Source organism: Plecotus auritus (assembly GCF_963455305.1).
Source record: "Plecotus auritus genome assembly, chromosome: 3".
Taxonomy (NCBI): Eukaryota; Metazoa; Chordata; class Mammalia; order Chiroptera; family Vespertilionidae; genus Plecotus; species Plecotus auritus.
In genome coordinates, this window is record NC_137772.1 from 89,423,121 (window position 1) to 89,445,421 (window position 22,301).

Sequence of the window (22,301 nt, forward strand, 5' to 3'; positions counted from 1 at the left end):
CTTCACAACACACAGACACCCTGGCTTGGGTTTGGATGGATGTCTGCTCTCTGCAGAGAATGCTGTACCCCCAGAGGTGGAAGTACTGCAAGATGACTTTCTTCGATTGCGGGAAGGAAGGTTTGGAAAGCCTCTTTTGAGACTGATAGAAGAGGAAAGAAGCTGAAAAGCCAGGAGGAGGGTGACAAGGTTCCAACTGTCCAAAGGGGAAAGAACAGAAGCTGGGGTGGTCTAGAGATGTGTGAGGAAGACAAAACTTAAAGCTGCCCGGGAGCTGCCAGGCAGAACCCAGCCACAGATCCGAGGGCTGGAGGAGAAAAGGTCATGTGGAGTTAGGATGACTTGAGTTCTCGTATTTCAGTTGCCAAGACAACAGGCCTAAATGACAGCCAGAGAGGCTACAGAGTCTCTCTCTGGGATGTTCCTGCTGTCTGTTATGCAGGGCAGAGCTGACCTTCCACCTAAAAGCACAATATGCTATTCTGATATGTGAGGTGTGTTTACCAGCTAACATGTCTCGCACCTAATTGTACCAGGTTGCATTCATGCTTCAGAAACACAAATTGTTCAGCATTGTTAATAGAGACAATCATCTGCAACACCTAATCCAAATCCATTCATAGGACAGAGAAGTAAAAATGTTCTAGTCTTTAGCATTGGGCATAACTTCCTTAAACACGGAGAGCACTTCAGCAGAGATTAACCTTCCAGTAGAAAATGCACTACATATTTTTCTCTGGAAACAAAGATACTACATATAAACTTGATAAAGTATATTCCTTCAAAGTATTAATTTCTAAAGCAGCCAAAATTACTAGTAACCATGGAAAGTACCAGTTTATAAATTATGTTCTCAACATATAGTATACATTGTGAATTTGCATGCATATCAAATGCAAATAACCAGAATAGCATAACATTAAGGATTCAATTTTATATGTGCAAAAGACAGTAAATTCTAACATTAAAATTCTTCCCAGAAAATATTAACTCCCCACATCCCATGTGATTGTCACAAAGTCAGGTGATCAGGCTCACTGCACAGCTTGAGAGATCAACAACCTGCACCCCTTCCTACCCCTGCATGCCACCCACTCTCCAAGAAGAGCAGATAAGACCATTTGATATCATGTGAGACAGAATTAAGGTGCTGATGTCACCTGGATTTTCAAACACTTTTTGTAATTTAATAATTTGACAAAAAAAAAAAAAAAAAAAACAGTACCACTAAAACTGCCACGATTGAACCACTTACAGAATCTCTCTCCATTGTAAAGATTTCTACTTTGAAGAAACGGGACAAATAACCTGACTCAGCTCTTCACTGTAGTGAAAAAACGAGATGTGTGATGATAAAACTTTGTCTGTCAACACCGTGGGCTATGGTGCCCATCTATGTGGTCCAACGCTAGTCTAGATATTGCTATAAAGCTATTTTGTAGATGTGATTTAACATTACCAATCTTTAGGTAAAGAAGATTACCCTGCATAATCTGAGTGGGTTTCATCCAGTCAGATGAAGGCCATACATTAAAAAAAAAAAAAACCTGAGTTTGCAGGAGAAGGAATTTTGCCTTGAGACTGTAACATGGAAATCCAGCCTAAATTCATAGCCTGCTGGTCTGCCCTATGAGTTTCAGACTTGCCACCAACCACAATTGTAGGAACCAATTCCTTAAAATAAATGCCTTAATACATATATACTATACACAGATATATACATCTATACACACATATTGATTCTGTTTCTCTGGAAAACCCTGACTAATTCAAGATTCCAAAGGATTTCTGGTTTAAAACTAACTAACCAAGTACACAATATTATAGTTGATCCTGGTGTGTGCTGCTTGATTTTTATTAATGTAAAAGTTAAAGTATTTTTTGTTTAAAAAATTTTATTGAGATATAATTGACACATAACATATTATTTCAGGTGTACAACTTAATTATTCAATGTACGTATATATTGTGAAATGATCATCATAAAAACTCTGGTTATTATCCATCACTACACATAGTTACAAAATGATTTTTCTTATTAGAAAACTTTTAAGTATACTCCCTTAGCACCTTTCAAATATATAATACTAGAGGCCTGGTACATGAATTCGTGCACAGGTGGGGTCCCTCTGCCTGGCTGGTGATTGGAGCCAATCAGGGCAATCTTGCCCAGTCCCGATTGGGGCTGATGGGAGCCAGGTGGACGGGGGGGGGGGGGGGGGGGGGGGACCGTGGGAGGTTGGCCAGCTGGGGGAGGTTAGCTGTGGGAGCGCACTGACCACCAGGGGGCAGCTCCTTCATTGAGCGTCTGCCCCCTGGTGGTCAGTGGACATCATAGTGACTGGTTGATTAGTTGTTTGGTCAACCGGTCGTAACGGTCACTTAGGCTTTTATACATATAGACTCGAGGCCCGGTTCACGAAAATTCATGCACTCAGTAGGGGGAGTCACTCAGCCCAACCTGTGCCCTCTTGAAGTCCAGGACCCCTCAGGGGATGTCCACCTGCCAGTTTAGGGCCACTCCCTGGGGGACCGTGCTTAAGCTGGTGGTCAGACATCCCTCTGGCAGCCCGGGAGCCCTTGGGGGATGTCTGACTAACGGCTTGTGGCTGAGCAGAGCTGCCCCTGTGGGAGCACACTGACCACCAGGGGGTAGCTCCTGCGTTGAGTGTCTACCCCCTGGTGGTCAGTGCACGTCATAGTGACAGGTCATTCCTGTCATTCCATGTTAGGGTCAATTTGCATATTAGCCTTTTTTATATAGGATTATATAGGATAGGTTAATTTCAGAGAGGGAAGGAGAGGGAGAGAAAAATAGAAACATCAATGAGAGAGAATCACTGATCAACTGCCTCCTGCATGCCCCCCATACTGGGGATCAAGCCCACAACCTAGGTATATGCCTGACTGAGAATCGAATCATGACCTCCTCGTTCATAAGTCAATACTCCACCACTAAGCCAAGAAGCTGGGTGAAGTTTGTATCGTTTGACCACCTTCATCCATTTTTCTTTGTTTGTTTAAATAGCTCCACCACTGTGGAGTACCAGAAAGATTTTCTCTCTCTTTTTTTTTTTAATATTTTTGTTTTTGTTTGTTTGTTTTTTTAAGAGAGAGAGGAAGGGAGAGGGAGAGAGATAAACATCAATGTGAGAGTGGACCATCTATTGGCTGCCTCCTGTATACCATCTCCTGAGGATCTAACCCAAAACTCCCTCATGTGACCTTACGGGAATTAAACCATCAACCTTTTGGTGCATGGGACTACGCCCAACCAACTGAACCACACAGGGTAGGGCAATACAAAATTTTCTTAGAATTTTCCTTTCTGGTGCCATTTAAAGAATTTTCGTGGTCTACTCTAAGAAAAATAAGGGTGAATTACATTTGTAAAAGATGGAAGACTCATGAAAATCTTTCTGGTGGTTGAATATCTACTCAACTATGCCAGTTGGGGGTCTGACTTTGCTGTATCTAGATTGTGAATTCTCTGTCTTGGGGGGTGAATCTGTCCTTTCATTTATGGCCTAAAAGTACAAATTATACTGTCAGGTCTAATGAAGCAAATATCCAATTAAAGTGTAGATCGAACACTTTCACAGGTTTAATGCCACTCTGATGGCTTCTTCTCTGGTTCTTTTCTCCCTTGGCCTTCTCACAAAGCAGCTCACAATATCTCCGTCCAAGCCTCTTCCCTTCTTTCTGTGACATGAAATGCTTAGCCACACACCCAGATCCAATGACTGTGCATGCACAGATGATCCCCAGCCCACACCCTCTTCCCTGACCACTAACTCTGACCACACGCCTTTATATTACTGTCCTAGGGAATCCTGGGAGCCAGTGGAATGGAAGGAAAGGACATAGCACATGCAACTGAGAAATGACCAATTTAGATTTCTATCTTTTTCCAACTGTTCCATTTCCACTATTCCACCACTTGTAAGCTGGGAAGAGAACTGACCTATTTCAGAAGGCATTTAGTCATTTGCTGTATAATATCCTGGATAGCCTGCTCCTTTTTCTTTTTTGGGGGGAAAGGGCTGCTAGGAATGGGGCAAGTTCTCCAAGGCAGCAATCTAGCTTTGACTAAAAGATATCTGTACCTTCTTTTTATTTTCTCTCTTTTCTATCAATCCTGTCGCCAAGTCCAATCCCTTCTCCCTCTTCCTTCCTCCACTTCAGTCCTTGCCATGTGCCAGTCTTCCTCCTCCTCACAGTTACTTTATAAGTCACAGCAAGAATCATCTCCTCCAAATGTCATTTTGATCACATCACTTGTCAAATGCTCTAAATGTTTCTTCTTAAATTTCTACCCCAGATCTAAAAGTCCACCAGCTGACTCCCTTCTGTGTTTCCCTGACTCTCTCCCTCCTGGCGTGTGCCTGCTCCCTTGCTCACCCATCTGCTGAGCCCACTCTGCTCTCTAGACTGTAACAAACCCCCATTACTCCCCCTAACAGGTGCCTGCTCTCCTTCAAATCTCCACTCAGAACAGATATCCCTTAACATAGAAAATGACCCTGTTCATTTTTCACTGGAAAAAGTAAACAAATGATGGGTTTCCTTGATCTAAATAATGAATTCACCATGATTTTTCACTGTTCCTAATTCAGATCATAAAGTGGGGTTCATCTATAGCTCACACCCAGGAAATCCTGGGGCAAAAAGTAGACCTGAATAAACACTACCTTGATTTCACCTGAAAGCACCCTATTTTTACCATTCTTAGTCAAGTCTCATATGAGGAACCTTCCCTCAATTTAACCTTTCCTCTTACAAATCCTTGTAAGCCTATCACACAAGTGTAATGCATGCATATCACAACACATTTCACATTGTGATTTATGCACGTTACTTACAGTTATGGACATATTTTTGGAAAATTGCTTTTTAAATATTAAATAATCATGAAATAGATAAAGTAATACTTTGCTCCTTACAGAACAGTAAGAATTCATTCTAGCACTTTTTGCAAGTATTTGCCATTATAATCAGGATTGTGAACAAAAAGAATGCCAATGTTTTCAAGCAACACTGAAAAAAAATGTAACTTTTTAAAAATTAAGACTATAAGGTTCACCTGCATTAATCAACTGCTAATGCAAGCTGGGACTATTTTCTAGGATTTGAGTGGCTTAACATCATCAACACATGTCACAAGCTTCATTCAAATTATTCAGTGCATACCATGCATTACTCTGAACCTCGCAGAAGATAAAACAAGAAGAGGCAATGAGAGTGAAGAAAAGAAAAAATGAAGCACAGAGACGAGACCTCAGGCTAACAGTATAAAACCCTTGAGGGGGTTTTAAGAACATATTAGAGGCCTGAAAAATGAGAACAAATCAACAGGCCCATTGACTGAGTGGTGAATTAAAGCACCATTGTTTCCCATTTCAGCCTGAATACGGAGGGCACCAAAGGACCACTCCCTGTCCCCTCTGCAGAGAGCTTTCTCTATGAATATTCTCAAGTGTCTCTCTTCCAGTTGACTTGGTGAAAGAGTGACTGTCCATTTCCTAACTCTTCTCCCAAAACATTATTACTAACTTCCCTAGGAGTATGTTAAAGGGACAGCAGGAAAATAATCAATGACAGATTGAAAACAGAAGCTATATTCCCCATTAATTTCAACTTCTTCTTTTATTTACATTAAAAAAATGAATTTTGCTATCTTTATATGAATTGTCCTTTTCTTTATCTTAATTCTTAGGATAAAATGGTACAATAAAACCTGTAGGTAATTCATAAATAGCCTCCATGTAGACTATATTTTACAATTGTATACATTTTATTATCTCATCTCATGAAAATAGAGCTGAAAGCAGCTCTCTCCAATGCCTGGAATAAGCCAGTCAGAGAAAGACAACTATCACATGATCTCACTCATATGTGGAATCTAATAAACAAAATAAACTGATGAACAAAATAGATCCAGAGACATAGAAGTATGGAACAGACTGTGAAATCTCAGAGATAAGACAGGGTGGGTGGGTGGGTGGGAAGAGATCAACCAAAGAACTTGTATGCATAACCCATGGACACAGACAATAGGGTGGTGAAGGCCTGGGTTAGGAGGGGTGGGGGTTGAGGTGGGGGGTAGTGTGGGGTGGAGGAGGTCAATGGGGAAAAAAGGGAACATTTGTAATACTCTCATCAATAAAGATACATTTTTTTTAAAATGTAAAAATTAGAAAAAAAGAAAATAATAAAAATGTAAAAGAATACTACTACTAATAATAATAATTTTAAAAGGTCTGAAAAATCTAGTATGATCACACAGGAGACTTTAAAAAATAGTTTGGCCTTACCTGGTTTGGCTCAATGGATAGAGCATCAGCCTGTGGACTGAAGGGTCCCAGGTTTGATTCCGGTCAAGGGCACATGCCTGGGTTGTGGGCTCAATCCCCAGTGGGGTTGTGCAGGAGGCAGCCAATCATTGACTCTTTCTCATCATTGATGTTTCTCTCTCTCTCTTCCTCTCCATTCCTCTCTGAGATCAATAAAAATATATTAAAAATAGTTTGTATTAATACCAAGTTATTCAGTTGCAACTGTTAAATAATGGTAGGCCCAGAGATTAACTGCTTTCACCTCTTTATGTAATTATTTTGGACTCTGGTTCTACATCATCTGGAAATCATTGCTTCCCAACAGCTATCTCCTGACACATTCTGTGCTTTAAACTGGCTCCAGGTTTGCTAGGAGGTATTGACACCCTCAGCCCCAGGGAACCAGAGCTGGGGCAGCTGGCACTTCTGGACAGGTCCCTCTCACCTAGAAGCCTTCTATTTTTATCATCTCTACAGAAAAAATAATACAGTCTCCATAATACAGTCTTCATTCTCCTGTGGGAGTGGAAGAGAGGCAGTTACCTGCTTGCATACAATTAGAAAGCAGATCTGAATTTTCAACCACTACTCTTAATTTTAATCCAAGGAGTTCTTGTTGCTGAAAATTCCTGAGCCTTGCCGAGTTCATGTAAACTGGGCTGTTTCTTCCCTGCTCTACCAAATTAAAGTTCCACTTTCCCAGGCCAGCTCTAAGCTCACTCTTATCCAGCTGTACCCCAGACTTCAAAGTGCTGTAGATTGTTGCCTCATTTCTTTGTTCTTCTAGGTGTGTACCTTTTTTAAAGAAACCCCTTAAACATAATTTTAATGGATTTTTGGGAATGGTCAGAAACTACAACCTTTAACCTGAAACCAACAGTCACACTTCTTCCTTTTAAACTGACGTTGAAATGAGAATTAATCAATTTTTTTTCAACAGTAAAACAAGGTCCAATATTCAGGAAAAACGAGATGTGAGGAAAATAGCAATTGGAGGATTTAAGTGAAACTGAATTTAATAATTGCATGTTCTTATAATCTAGTGTATCTCATTGTCCTAACAATGCGCTGGGCATTATGGGAAGTAAAACTATGTCCTTATTTCAGAACAGCCTCTAAGAATTCTCAAATTGATAATTAACCTAAAAAGGAGTATTCAGAGGAAAAAAAACCACGAGGCAAAACAGTGAAATTGTAAGAGGCATATTCATGGGAGAAAAAATGGCTAAAACTCAGTTTTCAAAAATAAATGGTACACACATTTCTTCTGCAGAGTTTATATAATATGCAGTAGATATAAAGTGATCAATTGATTGAGGAATAAAATTTATTTTATGCAGATTAAGGTTGCTGGCATATGATTAATAAAAAGCCCTCCTGCTTACAATACAGCTACTTTAAGTCTTTATTCTCTCTTTTTTCCCCCATAGTGTGTCATTAAGATTTTGAAATAGTTTTGTTAAATACCAGTTTAGTTCACTACAAGCTTGTGAAAAGTGATATAGTAAAACATTGCATTTTTCAGTGATGCTCAGGTTTTTATGTTATATTCCTATAGAGATTGAAAGTGCCATCATTATTGAAATAACTGCGGGTAAAATAACTTTGTTATTGTGCACCTGCAACTCTATAGTCCCTAACACCATCTAACCACTAAAATAATTCTCTTCATAACATGGTTTTTTATAATGCACAGTTTTAAGAAATCTACTATTGCCTTAGGCAGAACTGACTCTAAACCGGATAGATATAAATATGGAAGGAAGAATTCCAAGGAGAATATTGTGCATGTTCAAAAAATGGGATGACACAATGAAGAGACAAATCTGTCTGCCCCAGTGTGTCTGGGTATGACGCTGGTGGGAATTCAGCGTGGACGGGCAGTGGGAGGTGTCTGAATGCAGAAGCTCTTCAAAGCCATCTAGTGGGGAATGAACTCTGAAGAACAATGAGCCTATAACTTTGTAGACAAACAGGAGACACTGAAGTTTTCTGAATAGGGAATAATTTCATCAAAATGGTGCTTCAAACATGTAATCTGCCAGTATAGGGCAGCAAGTTTAGTGACCAAAAAAACAGTTCAGACCCTAAATAATGCAAAGATCCAAGGTCACACAAAGCAGGCCTGGATTGCCCAGTGGTAGAAATGTGAGAGAACTCACTTCAGAGATCAATGAAATTGCATAATCTACATTTATGATACTGTTAGGTAGGCAAGTAAAAGGAAGAACCTGAATTAGCACCGACGAAAGGACTTACACTGAAGGTGTTTTTAAACTAAATCCATGCTATCCTTTCATTTTTTAATTTTAAAAAATATCTACTAAATATCTATTGTGTGCACGGCATATAGTCTTTTTTCATCATTCATCTCATTATCTTATAAGCTAACTATAAAAAAAATCCAGTGAATTGATTTCACAGACTGATTGATGTTCTTCTGTAAGAACAACAGATTGATTTTTTTATAGACAGCAATACTAATTCTTCCATTATGTCCTTCTCTTTCTGTGCACATAGTCCAATCGACTTCAGGGCCAACTCAATACAAAGAGCAGAAGAAAAGCATTAAGAGAACAAGGTCCATTAGGCCCAATATTGCCTCAATTACTTTAATTCCATTATTCCTGTTCATATTACTTCTTTAATCAATATCTCCTTTCAGTTTACCCTTTTCAAAATCACAACTAATAAGATTATGGTCTTTTGAGCTCAGTGGAAATAGACTTTCATAAATATATTTCTGAATATGTGGTTGTCTCCAGATCTGCAACTGAGAAGTCTTAAATTAAATCAAGTTTTCCAGAGGCCATCTCAGGTAAAGAAGCAGAGTGCTGTAATGCAGTGTAGGTGTTTTTACCTGTTATGTCATTTGTCACTCACTGTCCAGACCAGTCACATGTGGCTTAATAGCTTTCTAAGTTTTTTCCCTCCATGTCTGAGCCTTGGGGCAGTTTAAATAGTTTTTAAAGTGAACCTCCTTTCTGTACACAGCCCTTCTTTTTGTTTAATATAATCCTTCTACCTTCACAGACAGTTATTCTGTCCTGCAAGAGTTTCATCTGGACATTACATTAACCACTGCCTCTTTCATGTGACAATCCCTCCATTCCACCTCTGTAACAGCCTTGCAAATCAAAGAAACTCTTTCTCCCTCCATTGTTTTAACATACATCAATGCAGTGTCTACTCTATGCAAGAAGAAGCTGCACTTTCAGCAGAAACAGGATAGATAGCAGGTAGATAGCCCCCCCTTCAACATGTGGCAGTCCTTCCACAAGTGTTATAAAATAACATGTGATATAAAGAAGCATGTGGAAATTGTGATGTGAAGAGTCCATTTAAAGTTCTTCTGGAAGTCAGACAGGGTAAAGTACTTATGAGTGGAGAAAAGTTTCATAAAGGATATGAATTTGAGTGAGATGTTGAAGGATGTTGAGTGAGATGTTGAGTGAGATTGTGAAAATGGAAGCTAAGGGGGAAAGGAACTGTGTGTGAGAAACAAAGTAGGACACTCTAGCTTGAGGAAAGAAAAAAACCTATGGGGGAAAAAAAATGGCGGCGGAATAGACAGACGTGTCCCGAGCCTTGTCCTGTAGCAGATAGAAAGAACAGCTAAGGGTCACATGGGTAGTGTCTGTTGGTGAGTTAAGGGACAGCTATACTCGAGGAGAAGATGGGGGACTGCTGGATGGGGCTCCCCTGACCGGGCAGCCCCACTGCTGCTGGGTTCCCTCCCGGAGCCACCAGCTCGGACGCGGACACTGTGCCATCTTGAAGGGGAAAGTGGATATTATCAGAAGCCTGAAAATCTACAACTGTAGCACCCACCAAACAGCTGTGAACCCCAGAGCACCAGTCCCCAGTTGGCACAGACACACGGATTCAGAGGAGCTCTACACTCCACCATGGAAATCCACAGATTTCTCCTGGGATATGGAAAGAGAGAACTACATAACCAGACACCCGGAGAAGAGAGACCATGGGGAGACAAAGACAAAGCCCGCATATGAAAGAAAAGCAGGCATCACCAGAAAAGGAAGTAAACGAAATGGAGGCAAGCAACCTGTCAGAGAAAGAATTCAGAGAAATGGTCATAAGGTGGCTGAAAAGAATGGAAGACATATTTGACAATATGAGTAAGAACCAAGAGGAAATGAAGAAGAACCAAGAAGAAATGAAAAATGACATTGCTGCTGTAAAGAACTCAATAGAAAGCATCAAGAGTAGATTAGAAAAGCAGAGGACTGCATAAGTGAGCTGGAGGACAAGGTAGGAAAAAATACTAAAGTAGAACATCTTCTAGAAAAAAAAAATTAAAAAGCAGGAGAAAAGCCTAAGGGAACTTTGGGACAACAGGAAACAAAATAACATCCGCATAATAGGGGTTCCAGATGGAGAGGAAACTGAGCAAGGAATAGAAAACCTGTTTGAAGAAATAATGACAGAAAACTTCCATGATATAAAGAAGAAAAAAACCACATAAACCCAAGAAGCTCACAGAGTCCCAAGCAAAATGAACCCCAAAAGACCAACACCAAGGCACATTACAATTAAATTGGCAAACACCAATGACAAAGTAAGAATCTTAAAAGCAGCCAGAGAGCGACAGAAAGTTACCTACAAAGGAACCCCCATCAGACTAGCAACTGATTTCTCATGAGAAACTCATCAGGCCTGAAGGGAATGGAATGAAATATACAAAGTCATGCAAAGGAAGGGTCTGAATCAAAGAATACTGTACCCAGCAAGACTATCAATCAAATTTGAAGGTGAAATCAGGAGCTTCACACACAAAAAAGGGCTAATGGAATTTATTACCACCAAACCAACAATGCAAGAAATGCTAAAGGGTCTGCTATAAAAAAAAAAAAAAAAAAAGAAATAGAAAGCGAAGAAGGTACACAGGGGTAAAGAATAAAAATGGAGACAAATAAGTACCTATCAATAATAACTTTAAATGTAAATGGATTAAATGCCCCAATCAAAAGACATAGGGTAACGGATTGGATAAGAAAACATGACCCATATATCTGCTGTCTACAAGAAACCCACCTCAGAAAAAAAGATGCACACAGACTGAGGGTGAAAAAGGTTTTTCAGGCGGATAGAAATGAAAAAAAAAAAAAAGCTGGGGTAGAAATACTTATATCTGACAAATAAGATCTCAAAGTGAAGGACATAACAAGACATAAGGAAGGCCACTTCATAATACTAAAGGGAGTAATCCAACAAGAAGAAATAACTCTGGCAAACATATACGCACCCAATACGGGAGCACCCAAATACATAAAAAAACTCCTGGAGGATATCAAGGGAGAGATTGACAGCAATACAATCATAGTAGGAGACTTTAATACCCCACTATCATCATTGGACAAATCCTCTAAACAAAAAATCAGCAAAGAAACATCACTAGACCAGATAGAATTAATTAACATTTCAGAACATTTCACCCCAAAGCCACAGAATATACATTCTTCTAAGTGCTCATGGGTCATTTTCAAAGATAGATCATATGTTGGGTCATAGGCAAAGTCTCTTCAAATTCAAGAAGATAGAAATCATATCAAGCATCTTCTCAGATCACAGTGGCATAAAACTGGAAATCAACTATAATAAAAACAATCCAAAGAAATCAAACACAAGGAGACTAAACAGCATGCTGTTAAACAATGACGGGGTTACCAGAGAGATCAAGGAAGAAATAGAAAACATCATGGCAACAATGACAATGAAAACACAACAATCCAAAATCTATGGGACACAGCGAAAGCAGTCTTGAGAGGGAAGTTCATAGCTCTACAAGCCTACTGCAAAAAAACAAGAAACAATGGTAATAAATTACCTAACCTTACAACTCAAAGAGTTAGAAAAAGAGCAACAAGAAAAGCCCAATGTAAGCAGAAGGAAAGAAATAAAGATCAGAGTGGAAATAAACGACATTGAGACCAAAAAAAAACCAATACAAACGATCAACAAAACCAAGAGCTGGTTCTTTGAAAGGATAAACAAGATTGATGAACCTCTAGCCAGGCTCACCAAGAAGCAAAGAGAGAGGACCTAAATAAACAAAGTCAGAAATGAAAGAGTTGAAATAACAACAGACCCCACCAAAATACAAAGGATTGTTAAAAAATACTACGAACAACTCTATTCCAACAAACTGGACAACCTGGAGGAAATGGACATATTCCTAGAAAAATATAACCTTCAAAAACTCAAGCAGAAAGAATCTAAACATCTCAATAGGCCAATAACTATGGAAGAAATTGAAGCAGTCATCAAAAAGTTTCCAGCAAACAAAAGCCCAGGGCCAGATGGCTTCACAGGGGAGTTTTACCAAATATTCAAGGAAGAACTTAAACTTATCCTCCTCAGACTATTCCAAAAAATTCAAGAGGAAGGAACACTTCCAAGCTCCTTCTATGAAGCCAGCATCACCCTAATACCAAAACCAGATAAAGACAACACAATGAAAGAGAATTACAGACCAATATCCCTCATGACCATACATGCCAAAATCCTCAACAAAATTCTAGCAAATCGGATCCAGCACTACATCAGAAAGATCATACAAAAAAAGTCCCTTTAACTTAAAAAAAAAAAAAAAAAAAAAAAAAAAAAAGATCATACACCATGACCAAGTAGGATTTATCCCAGGAATGCAAGGATGGTACAATATCCTCAAATCAATAAACGTGATACATCATATAAACACATTGGGAGATAAAAAACACATAGTCATATCAATTGATGCAGAAAAAGCATTTGACAAAATCCAACACCCTTTCTTGATAAAAACTCTCAACAAGGTGGGAATAGAAGGATCATACCTCAACATAATAAAAGCTACATATGATAAACCCAGAGCTAACATCATACTCAATGGGCAAAAACTAAAACCATTTCCCCTAAGAACAGGAACAAGACAGGGATGCCCACTCTCACCACTCCTGTTTGACACAGTACTGGAAGTATTAGCCATTGAAATTAGACAAGAAGAAGAAATAAAAGGTATCCAAATTGGAAAAGAAGAAGTAAAACTGATGACATAATATTGTACAGAAAAAACCCGAAAGACTCCATCAAAAAACTAACAGACTTAATAAATGAATTTGGCAATGTAGCAGGATACAAAATTAATGTTAAGAAATCTATGGCATTTCTATACACCAATAGTGAACTTACAGAAAGAGAGACTAAAAAAGCAATCCCATTTACCATCGCACCAAAGAAATTAAGATACCTAGGAATAAACTTAACTAAGGAGGTAAAAGACCTATACGCGGAAAACTACAGGAAACTGAAAAAAGAGATAGAGGAAGACGTAAACAGATGGAAGAACATAACATGTTCATGGATTGGGAGAATCAACATCATTAAAATGTCCATACTATCCAAAGCAATCTATAGATTCAATGCACTCCCCATTAAAATACCAATGGCATATTTCACAGACCTAGAAAGAACTCTCCAAAAATTCATCTGGAATAAAAAAAGACCCCGAATAGCCACAGCAATCCTGAGAAAGAAGAACAAAGTAGGTGGGATCTCAATACCGGATTTCAATCTGTATTACAAAGCCACTGTTCTCAAAACTGCCTAGTACTGGCCACAAGAACAGACATATAGATCAATGGAATAGAATAGAGAACCCAGAAATCGACCCAAATCACTATGCTCAATTAATATTTGACAAAGGAGGCATAAACATACAATGGAGTCAAGACAGTCTCTTCAATAAATGGTGTTGGGAAAATTGGACAGATACATGCAAAAAAATGAAACTAGACCACCAACTTACACCATACACAAAAATAAACTCAAAATGGATCAAGGATTTAAACATATGACAAGAAACCAAAAAAATACTAGAGGAATCCACAGCCAGAAAAATCTCTGACATATGCTGAAGCAATTTCTTCACTGATACTGCTCCTAGGGCAATGGAAACTAAAGAGAAAATAAACAAATAGGACTACATCAAAATAAAAAGCTTTTGCACAGCAAAGGAGACCATCAATAAAACAACAAGAAAGCCCACTGCATGGGAGAACATATTTGCCAATGATATCAATAATAAGGGTTTAATTTCCAACATTTACAGGGAACTCGTGCAACTTAACAAAAAGAAGATAAACAACCCAATCAAAAAATGGGCAACTGATCTAAATAGACACTTTTCTAAAGAAGACAGAAGGAAGACCAAGGGACATATGAAAACCTGCTCAAAGTCACTAATCATTAGAGAGATGCAAATCAAAACAACAATGCAGTACCATCTCACTACTGTCAGAATGGCTATTATCAACAAATCAACAAATGACAAGTGCTGGTGAGGATGCGGAGAAAAAGGAACCCTGGTGCACTGCTGGTGGGAATGCAGACTGGTGCAGCCACTGTGGAGAACAGTATGTAGTTTCCTCAAAAAACTGAAAATGGAACTCCCATTTGACCCAGTAATCCCACTTCTAGGAATATATCCCAAGAAACTAGAAACACCAATCAGAAAGGATATATGCACCCCTATGTTCATAGCAGCACAATTCACCATAGCTAAGATTTGGAAACAGCCTAAATGCCCATCAGCAGATGAGTGGATTAAAAAACTGTGGTACATCTACACAATGGAATACTATACTGCGGTAAAAAAGAAGGAGTTCTTACCATTTGCAACAACATGGATGGAGATGGAGAGCATTATGCTAAGTGAAATAAGCCAGGCAGAGAAAGATAAATATCACATGATCTCACTCATTTGTGGAATATAATGAACAACATAAACTGAAGAACAAAAACAGATTCAGAGACAGAGAAACATCAATCAGACTGTCAAACCTCAGAGGGAAGGTAGGGGAGGGTGGGGGTAAGGGGGAGAGACCAACCAAAGGACTTATATGCATGCATATAAGCCTAACCAATGGATACAGACAACAGGAGGGTGGGGTCATGAATGGGAGGTGGGGGGTAATAGGGGAATAAGGACTCATATGTAATACCTTAATCAATAAAGAAATTAAAAAGAAAAACCTCTGAGATCTTCAAGTGCTAAGTTAGTAGGAAGGCTTGACTTCCCTTTAGGAGCAGCAAGACCTGGGAGGAGCTAGGCAGAAAACAAGCATTCTTCAACACAGTCAGGCTGCTTGCAGCGTGCAAGATGAACTGATTGTGAACCTTGCAAATGCAATATGTAGACATGAGATAAAAAGGAAGACTCAACAATATGTAAGGGGGCCTCCAAGATTTGATTCATCTTTCCCCACCACCTGCACAGAGCCTCATCCAGCCCAACATCCTCCTCCCACTCATGCTCCAGTATCACCCAAGCATCAAGGTGTACACGAATACACCCAGATCCCTCCTGCCTCCCTGCCAAGATTCCTACCCTCTATCTCCTTTGAAATGTTCTCTGTCCACCACACTGGTTCACCTGGCAATGTCCTATTCCTTCCGATCTCCACTCAAGTGCCATCTTCTCCATAAAGCGTTTCCTGACTCCCTCCATCCAACTCAGTTGTTCTTCTTCCTATGTATAAAGTATACTTAATATATAGCTCCATCATCGTAACCATTTTTGCACAATCACCTCCCACCTTTAAAATATAACATCCTTGATGTTATCTCCAGAGCAATTTTTAGTACATGTGAGAAGGATAATACATGAATAAATGGATGAACAAATAAACAAACAAAAGAACGCACAACTGAAGAAACTGTATGGTAGAAAAAAAAAAGAAAAGAAAAAGGAAAGAACAACCTGGTCATAGGTGAAAAGGAAAAGGGAAGTAAAAATATGAAAGCATTATAGAAACTTGACACAGAATTCAGTGATAACTAAATATAGAGGAAGTAAGAGATGGAGGAGAATGCAAGCTTCTGAGCTCCCTGGCAGAAGCCCAGTACTCTTCTTCATTACTTCTATATTATCAGTTTAAAACCACTGAACATAAGCCCTGTCCAGGTAGTTAAGTTTGTTAGAACCTCATCCTGATATGCCAGGGTTTGATCTTTGGTCAGACAAATGCAAGAGTCAATCAATGAATGCATGGATAGGTGGAACAATAAATCAATGTTTCTCTCTCTCTTTCTCCTTCCTCTCTCCCTAAAATCAATCAATAAAATAATTTTAAAGCACTGAACATAAACTCATGGATTTTAAAGAAACAAAGAAGAAAGCATCAAGAGATAGAAGCAGAAGAAGAACCCAGAGAGAACAAACACCAAGATTCTTGGAGAATGCAAAACAAAAGTGGGCAACAACACATTAGTTTTTAAGGCACTAGAGGTTTTATTTTTGGTTAGTTTTCTCTTTAATAGTAGAGAAGTACTAGTTACACATAAAATAGCCTATTTATTAAGATAATATTTATTAGACTGTTATGATTGTAGTGGTGCACACTTTAGAGTACTTAGCAAGATATTTAAGGACCATTTAAGAACCAGAATGCAACTGATCACTTAACTGCATATAATTTTCAAAGGACTATTCCACCATAGCTCTGGTTTGGTCATAAATTAATTGCTTCAATTTTAATAAAGCCCTAGACATTCTCACAAACCAAACAAGGAGAGTCACATGAAAAGTTACAGAAGACTTCTAAGATAGGGAAGTAAGCTCTTGAACAAAATGGCAAAGAAAAGTAAACAGTGGAGGCACTGGGGTGAAGTCATATATCTGTATATGGCATTGGGTAGAACTGCACTTTGATGCATAACACACTCCATAAATGTGTGTCACTTGATTTACCAATTTTCTTAGGACTAATGTTGGCATGGAAAATGAATTTTTATTTTCATATTCATTTTTTACTACCTGTCATCATCTTATAAATCCAGTGCTGTCTAGACCAATGGTATCAATTGGCTATAAGACAGCCTGAAGTCCCACGCCCAAGAATAAGGGAATAAGAAAGCTCCTGTGGGGTTGGGAAGCCTATAAGCCAATTATTCCAGCCCACCTGCTCTTCAGCCTCGGGGAGGCCAGGGCCTGAACTACACAGTCAATATCTAGACTTTGGTCTGTCTACACTAACCCAGGGACTGTAATGAACTCACCAGGTTCTTAAAGATGCTAACTTCACTTCCAGAAGAAAATCTGCCACTGGCCTTTGCCTTCTCTCAGAAGAAGGCTTCCTTTTGGAATAAAAAAGTAATTCTTTCTTGGAAGTCAGAGTAGTCATTTTCTGAAAGCTCTCCCCTTACAGAAAATAAGGGTTTTCTAAACGAACATCTCTAAAGAATGGATTATTTAAGTGCTACCCTGAGATCCGTATCCTCATATTTTATCAACACTCAAATCTAAACATTCAAAAGATATAACTTCTAATAATTTTGCTCTAAAGAAGCATAGAGCAGAGCGAAGATGCCACTATAGTAGATCTGTTTCAGGACAGTATTTATAAATGAGAGCCTGAGAACAAAACGTTAAATTTAATAAGTACAAAGCGATGCAGCTGGAAAGAAAGAATAGCCTGCCTAAGTGTGATTTAAATGGCGTTGAATTAGCTGGAAAGATATCTTGATGTACTGATAGAGCAGCATGTAAATTGGCAATTCAGCCTGAGATGCCAGCAGAAAAAGCATGTCTTGCTCCCACAGAAGGCTATGCTATCTAATAAAAGAGTGATATGCAAATTAACCATCACTCCACTACACCAGCAAGCCACGCCCACCAGCCAATCAGGAGCTGGTATGCAAATTAACCCAACCAAGATGGCTGCAGCCACGGAGTGAGCAGGAGGCTTGGGTTTCCCCAGCAATGGAGGAAGCCAAGCTTTCCACACACCCTGGCTGGCCCAGGCCTCCGCTCACAGCTACAAAGTTTCAATTATAGAAGATAAATAAATCCCAGATCCCAGGGCCTCTGCTTGGGTCACCAGGGGGCATGGCCAGCCTGCAAACCACCACAGGCCCCTTGCCCAGGCTGCCCCACCCCCCAAGGGAACCCCCACCCTGATCCGGGACACCCTTCAGGGCAAACCAGCTGGCCCCCACCCATGCAGCAGGCCTCTATCCTATCTAATAAAAGAGTAATGTGCAAATTGACCATCACTCCAACACACAAGATGGCTGCCCCCATGTGGTTAAAGATGGCTGCCCCCATGTGGACACAAGATGGCCACCACAAGATGGCCTGCAGGGGAGGGCAGTTGGGAGGGACCAGGCCTGCAGGGGAGTGCAGTTGTGGGCGATCAGGCCAGCAGGGGAGGGCAGTTAGGAGGGACCAGGCCTGCAAGGGAGGGAAGTTGAGGGTGATCAAGCCTGCAGGGGAGGGCAGTTAGGGGTGACCAGGCCGGCAGAACAGGGAAGTTGGGGGCGAACAGGCCTGCAGGGAAGGGCAGTTAGGGGTGACCAGGCCTGCAGGGAAGGGCAGTTAGGGGAAAACAGGCTGGCAGGTGAGCAGTTAGGCATCAATCAGGCTGGCAGGGGAGTAGTTAGGGGATGATCAGGCTGGCAGGCAGAAGCGGTTAGGAGCAATCAGGAAGGCAGGCAGGCAAGCAGTTGGGAGCCAGCAGTCCTGGATTGTGCCTAAACGGGCAGTCAGACATCTCTCGGGGGGTCCCAGATTGGAGAGGGTGCAGGCTGGGCTGAGGGACACCCACCCCCGTGCACAAATTTCATGCACCGGGCCTCTAGTATTTTATAAAAATGCTACTCATTATTGCTTTTTTAAAAACCTTATCACATTTTAATGTTTCACTTGGACTATCCTGACAATAAGAGTTTACTGAGGACAAAGGTCAGCATAATACCTAGGCTCACCTCTAGTCACTACACTTTGCTTTTTAAAATCTAATTTTACCATGGCCATTATAGCCTTTGCCACTTAACCAATGATTCAGCAACAGGTACTGTATTAGTTTCCTTAGGGGAAACCAAAAGGAATTAAGTCTCCTTCCCTGGTATAGACAGTGTGATGGGTTGAATTGTGTACTCCAAAACATTGTTGAAGTCCTAATTTTTCACAAATGTAAATGTGACTTTACTAATATTTAGAAATTGAGTCTTTGCAGATAGTCCAGTTATGATGAGATCATTAAAATGGTCCCTGATCCAATATAACAGGTGGCCTTATAAAAAGCAGAAATTTGAACACAGAGACAGACAGACATACAAGGAATTCTATGTGAAGACACAGGGAAAAGAAGGCCATCTAATGCCAGGAATGCCTGAGGCTGCCAGCAGTGAGGAGAAGGTGTGAAACGGATTCTCCCTCACAGCTTCTCAAAAGGAACCAACCCCACTAACACGCTGGTCTAGCCTCCAGAACCATGAGCTAAGTGTCTGATGTTTAAGCCACCCAGCTTATGCTACTTTGCAATAGTCACCAGATTAGGTCACAAAAAAAGTGAAACCAATGACAAAATTGCCATGGTCAACAGAACTCCTTACGTGGATCTAGCTACAGATGCTTTGGCTCAGTTAATGGGGCCAGGGCCAGTTGCTGGACCACAGATCACCACCATCTACATCAGTTCAATCAAAGAAAGTAATGGTTCATGTTCTTTACAAAGGCTGACCCAATGGGGACTGTTTAATCCTCTAAAGATGATTAGAAAGAAACAGAAGCAATAAAGGTTAATGGAAAATTAATCCTGGTGACCTACTTGGGCAAATCAAAGTTGTAAGAGATGTGTTTATTTAAAAAGAAGATGCAAAGAATATTTAGAACAGCAACTTCAAATAAGGGGACAGAGATAAGACTTTAATTAAAAGAGTCTTCAGTATTCACATATTTACATAAATGCTGAAAAGATAAAAGCCTTCCGATAAGGTAATAAAGATGAACAACAGTAATAATTCTATGTTAACCCTGTAGAAGATGGTAAGAGATTTCAGGTGACCATCCTGTCTCTTTACTGGCTGTTTACAGAGGCCCTGTTGTAGGTACTTTGTCGATGCTCCCAGCTGCACATTAGTTCACTGAGATCACCTATGACAGGCCCTCTGCACCCCAGGAGTAAGTGAGTAAAACACATAAAGAGAATGATGACAATGGTATAATTAAGCTGATTCACTTCTCATACAGTGACAAACATCCTGCCATTAGTCATGCTCATCACTTGCCATACACACCATCCTTTTACCTGAGCATGGTGAGCTTCCTGTCTTCCATGTGTTATAAATATGATACAATGCTGGCTGCAAAGAGCCTACAAAGATAAAAGCCATTTTGTTAGAAAAAAAAAAAACTTCAAAAATCAAATTCAGAGAGTTGTTTGAATGTATGTAAGCAGATGCAAGGTTTTGCCTGCCAAGTGCCAGCTGAGCATTGCCCTTTCCTATTTCCAGCCATTCCAACTCACTGCCCTTGGAGAAGGTCTCCACATGGTGCTAAGCTGGTAAATGTGAAGGTCTCACCATAAACACAGCCCTGGTGCTGTCGATCTTCCAAAGAATATTTCTGCTTCAAAAGTAGTCCTTGTTGCTGAAGCAGCTACACCAGGGCCAGGGCCAGGGACTCCCAAATCTGAGAAAGATTAAATAAAGCTGTATGTTAATTAAGGGCAGTATAACCTAAACTATCATTGAAAAGAAGTTTGAGGAGCTGGCCAGTATAGGAGTACTATTTTTAAGTTAGGGAAAGACTTCTTGCAAATTTCCAAATTGAAATAAGATTTAGAGACTTCTAAGTTTTCTCTCAGAAAATCTGTGGTGTTGCAAACTATAAAAATACATCTCGATATTTTCACATAATAAATCCCAACTTTATTTTCTAGGAAGTTTTTTGAAGCTTTGTTTCTCAAGCCAGGCGCATGGACCAGCACCATGAGCATCACCAGAGAGCTGAAGTGCTGAAGCTGAGAACCCACTGGAGACCGATTGACAATGAATCTGCACTTGAACAAGATCTCGAGGTGATTCCTATGCACATTATAATCCTCCCCCGAGGATGTGTTTTTCATTGATTTTTAGAGAGAGAGACATACACACACACACAACACACACATCCATCGGTTGCTTCCCACATGCTCCCCAACTGGGAATTGAACCCACAACCTAGGTGTTTGCAGTGACCAGGAATCAAACCTGCAACCTTTCAGTGTAAGGATGACACTCCAACCAACTGAGCCACTGGGACAGGGCTGAGAAGTGCCTTATGCATCTGGCCAGAATCACACATAATAATTGCCTGAAGCTTTAAGACTGTCCTCTGGTGTCCAGGAGTTTATGAAGTCACAACCCCTTTATTATAGTTGCATGAATCTGGAGACATACTAAACTCCCCAAAAGCCACTTAATGCTGGCTAAATCAACTTTTCTTTTCCAGAACATGTAGGCTGGTTATAAACTGACATCTAAAAGCATAGCTGATTCTAGAAGAATTTTGTTTTATACTCAAAGACCAGCATCACAGGCTATTCATTCATTCCATAGCAGCTAGTGAACAACTACCTAGGTATTCCATAATAATCAACATTGTGCAAAGAGCTCCAAGTCTGGTGGAGGACAGACATTACAAAATGGCATGGTAGCTCTAATAGGGAATGGTCAGCACAGGAAGCCAGGGTGCAGAGGAGGACACTGGTGCGCTCTGGGAAAGCACCTGACCCAGACCTGGAATACTGGGGAAGGCTTCCTGAGCTGAGCTTGATTACAAGAAGATGAGAGGTTTTTCCAGCAGGAGCCCACCTATAGGCACAGTGAGTGTGCTGCTGGGTTAGGCCAGTGGTCGGCAAACGCATTAGTCAACAGAGCGGCAAACCGGGTTAGGCCAAACACCCAGACCAGCAATGAAAGAGTCAACTACCTTATTTAGAAAAAATATTGGATCATGGTTTTCCAGATTTTTTTCAACTGCTTTGAATATTTGCATGCACAAGCTGTAAATGTGGCAACCCTTAGGAACATTTTTTTTCCCTTTCAACTCGCCTACCTGTAGACGAGGGGGAATGGCAAACATCAAACGCAAGAAGCACTGACTCAGAAGTCTGCTGAACACTGCAAGGGGGCAGGCATAAC

At 40.2% G+C, this 22,301-nt stretch overlaps 1 protein-coding gene across 2 annotated transcripts in view; it reads right to left on the minus strand.

Annotated features, from left to right (window-relative positions):
• The window catches only part of ENOX1 (ecto-NOX disulfide-thiol exchanger 1), a 598,797-nt gene that overhangs the window by 454,719 nt on the left and 121,777 nt on the right, over nucleotides 1-22,301 (minus strand). Inside the window, exon 2 of one of the 2 annotated variants that reach the window (XM_080662707.1) lies at nucleotides 20,700-20,808. The exons of the other annotated variant lie outside the window; for it this stretch is intronic. The gene's annotated coding sequence lies outside the window, so the exon portion shown is untranslated. The remainder of the gene's footprint in view (nucleotides 1-20,699; nucleotides 20,809-22,301) is intronic. 2 annotated transcript variants of the gene reach the window in all.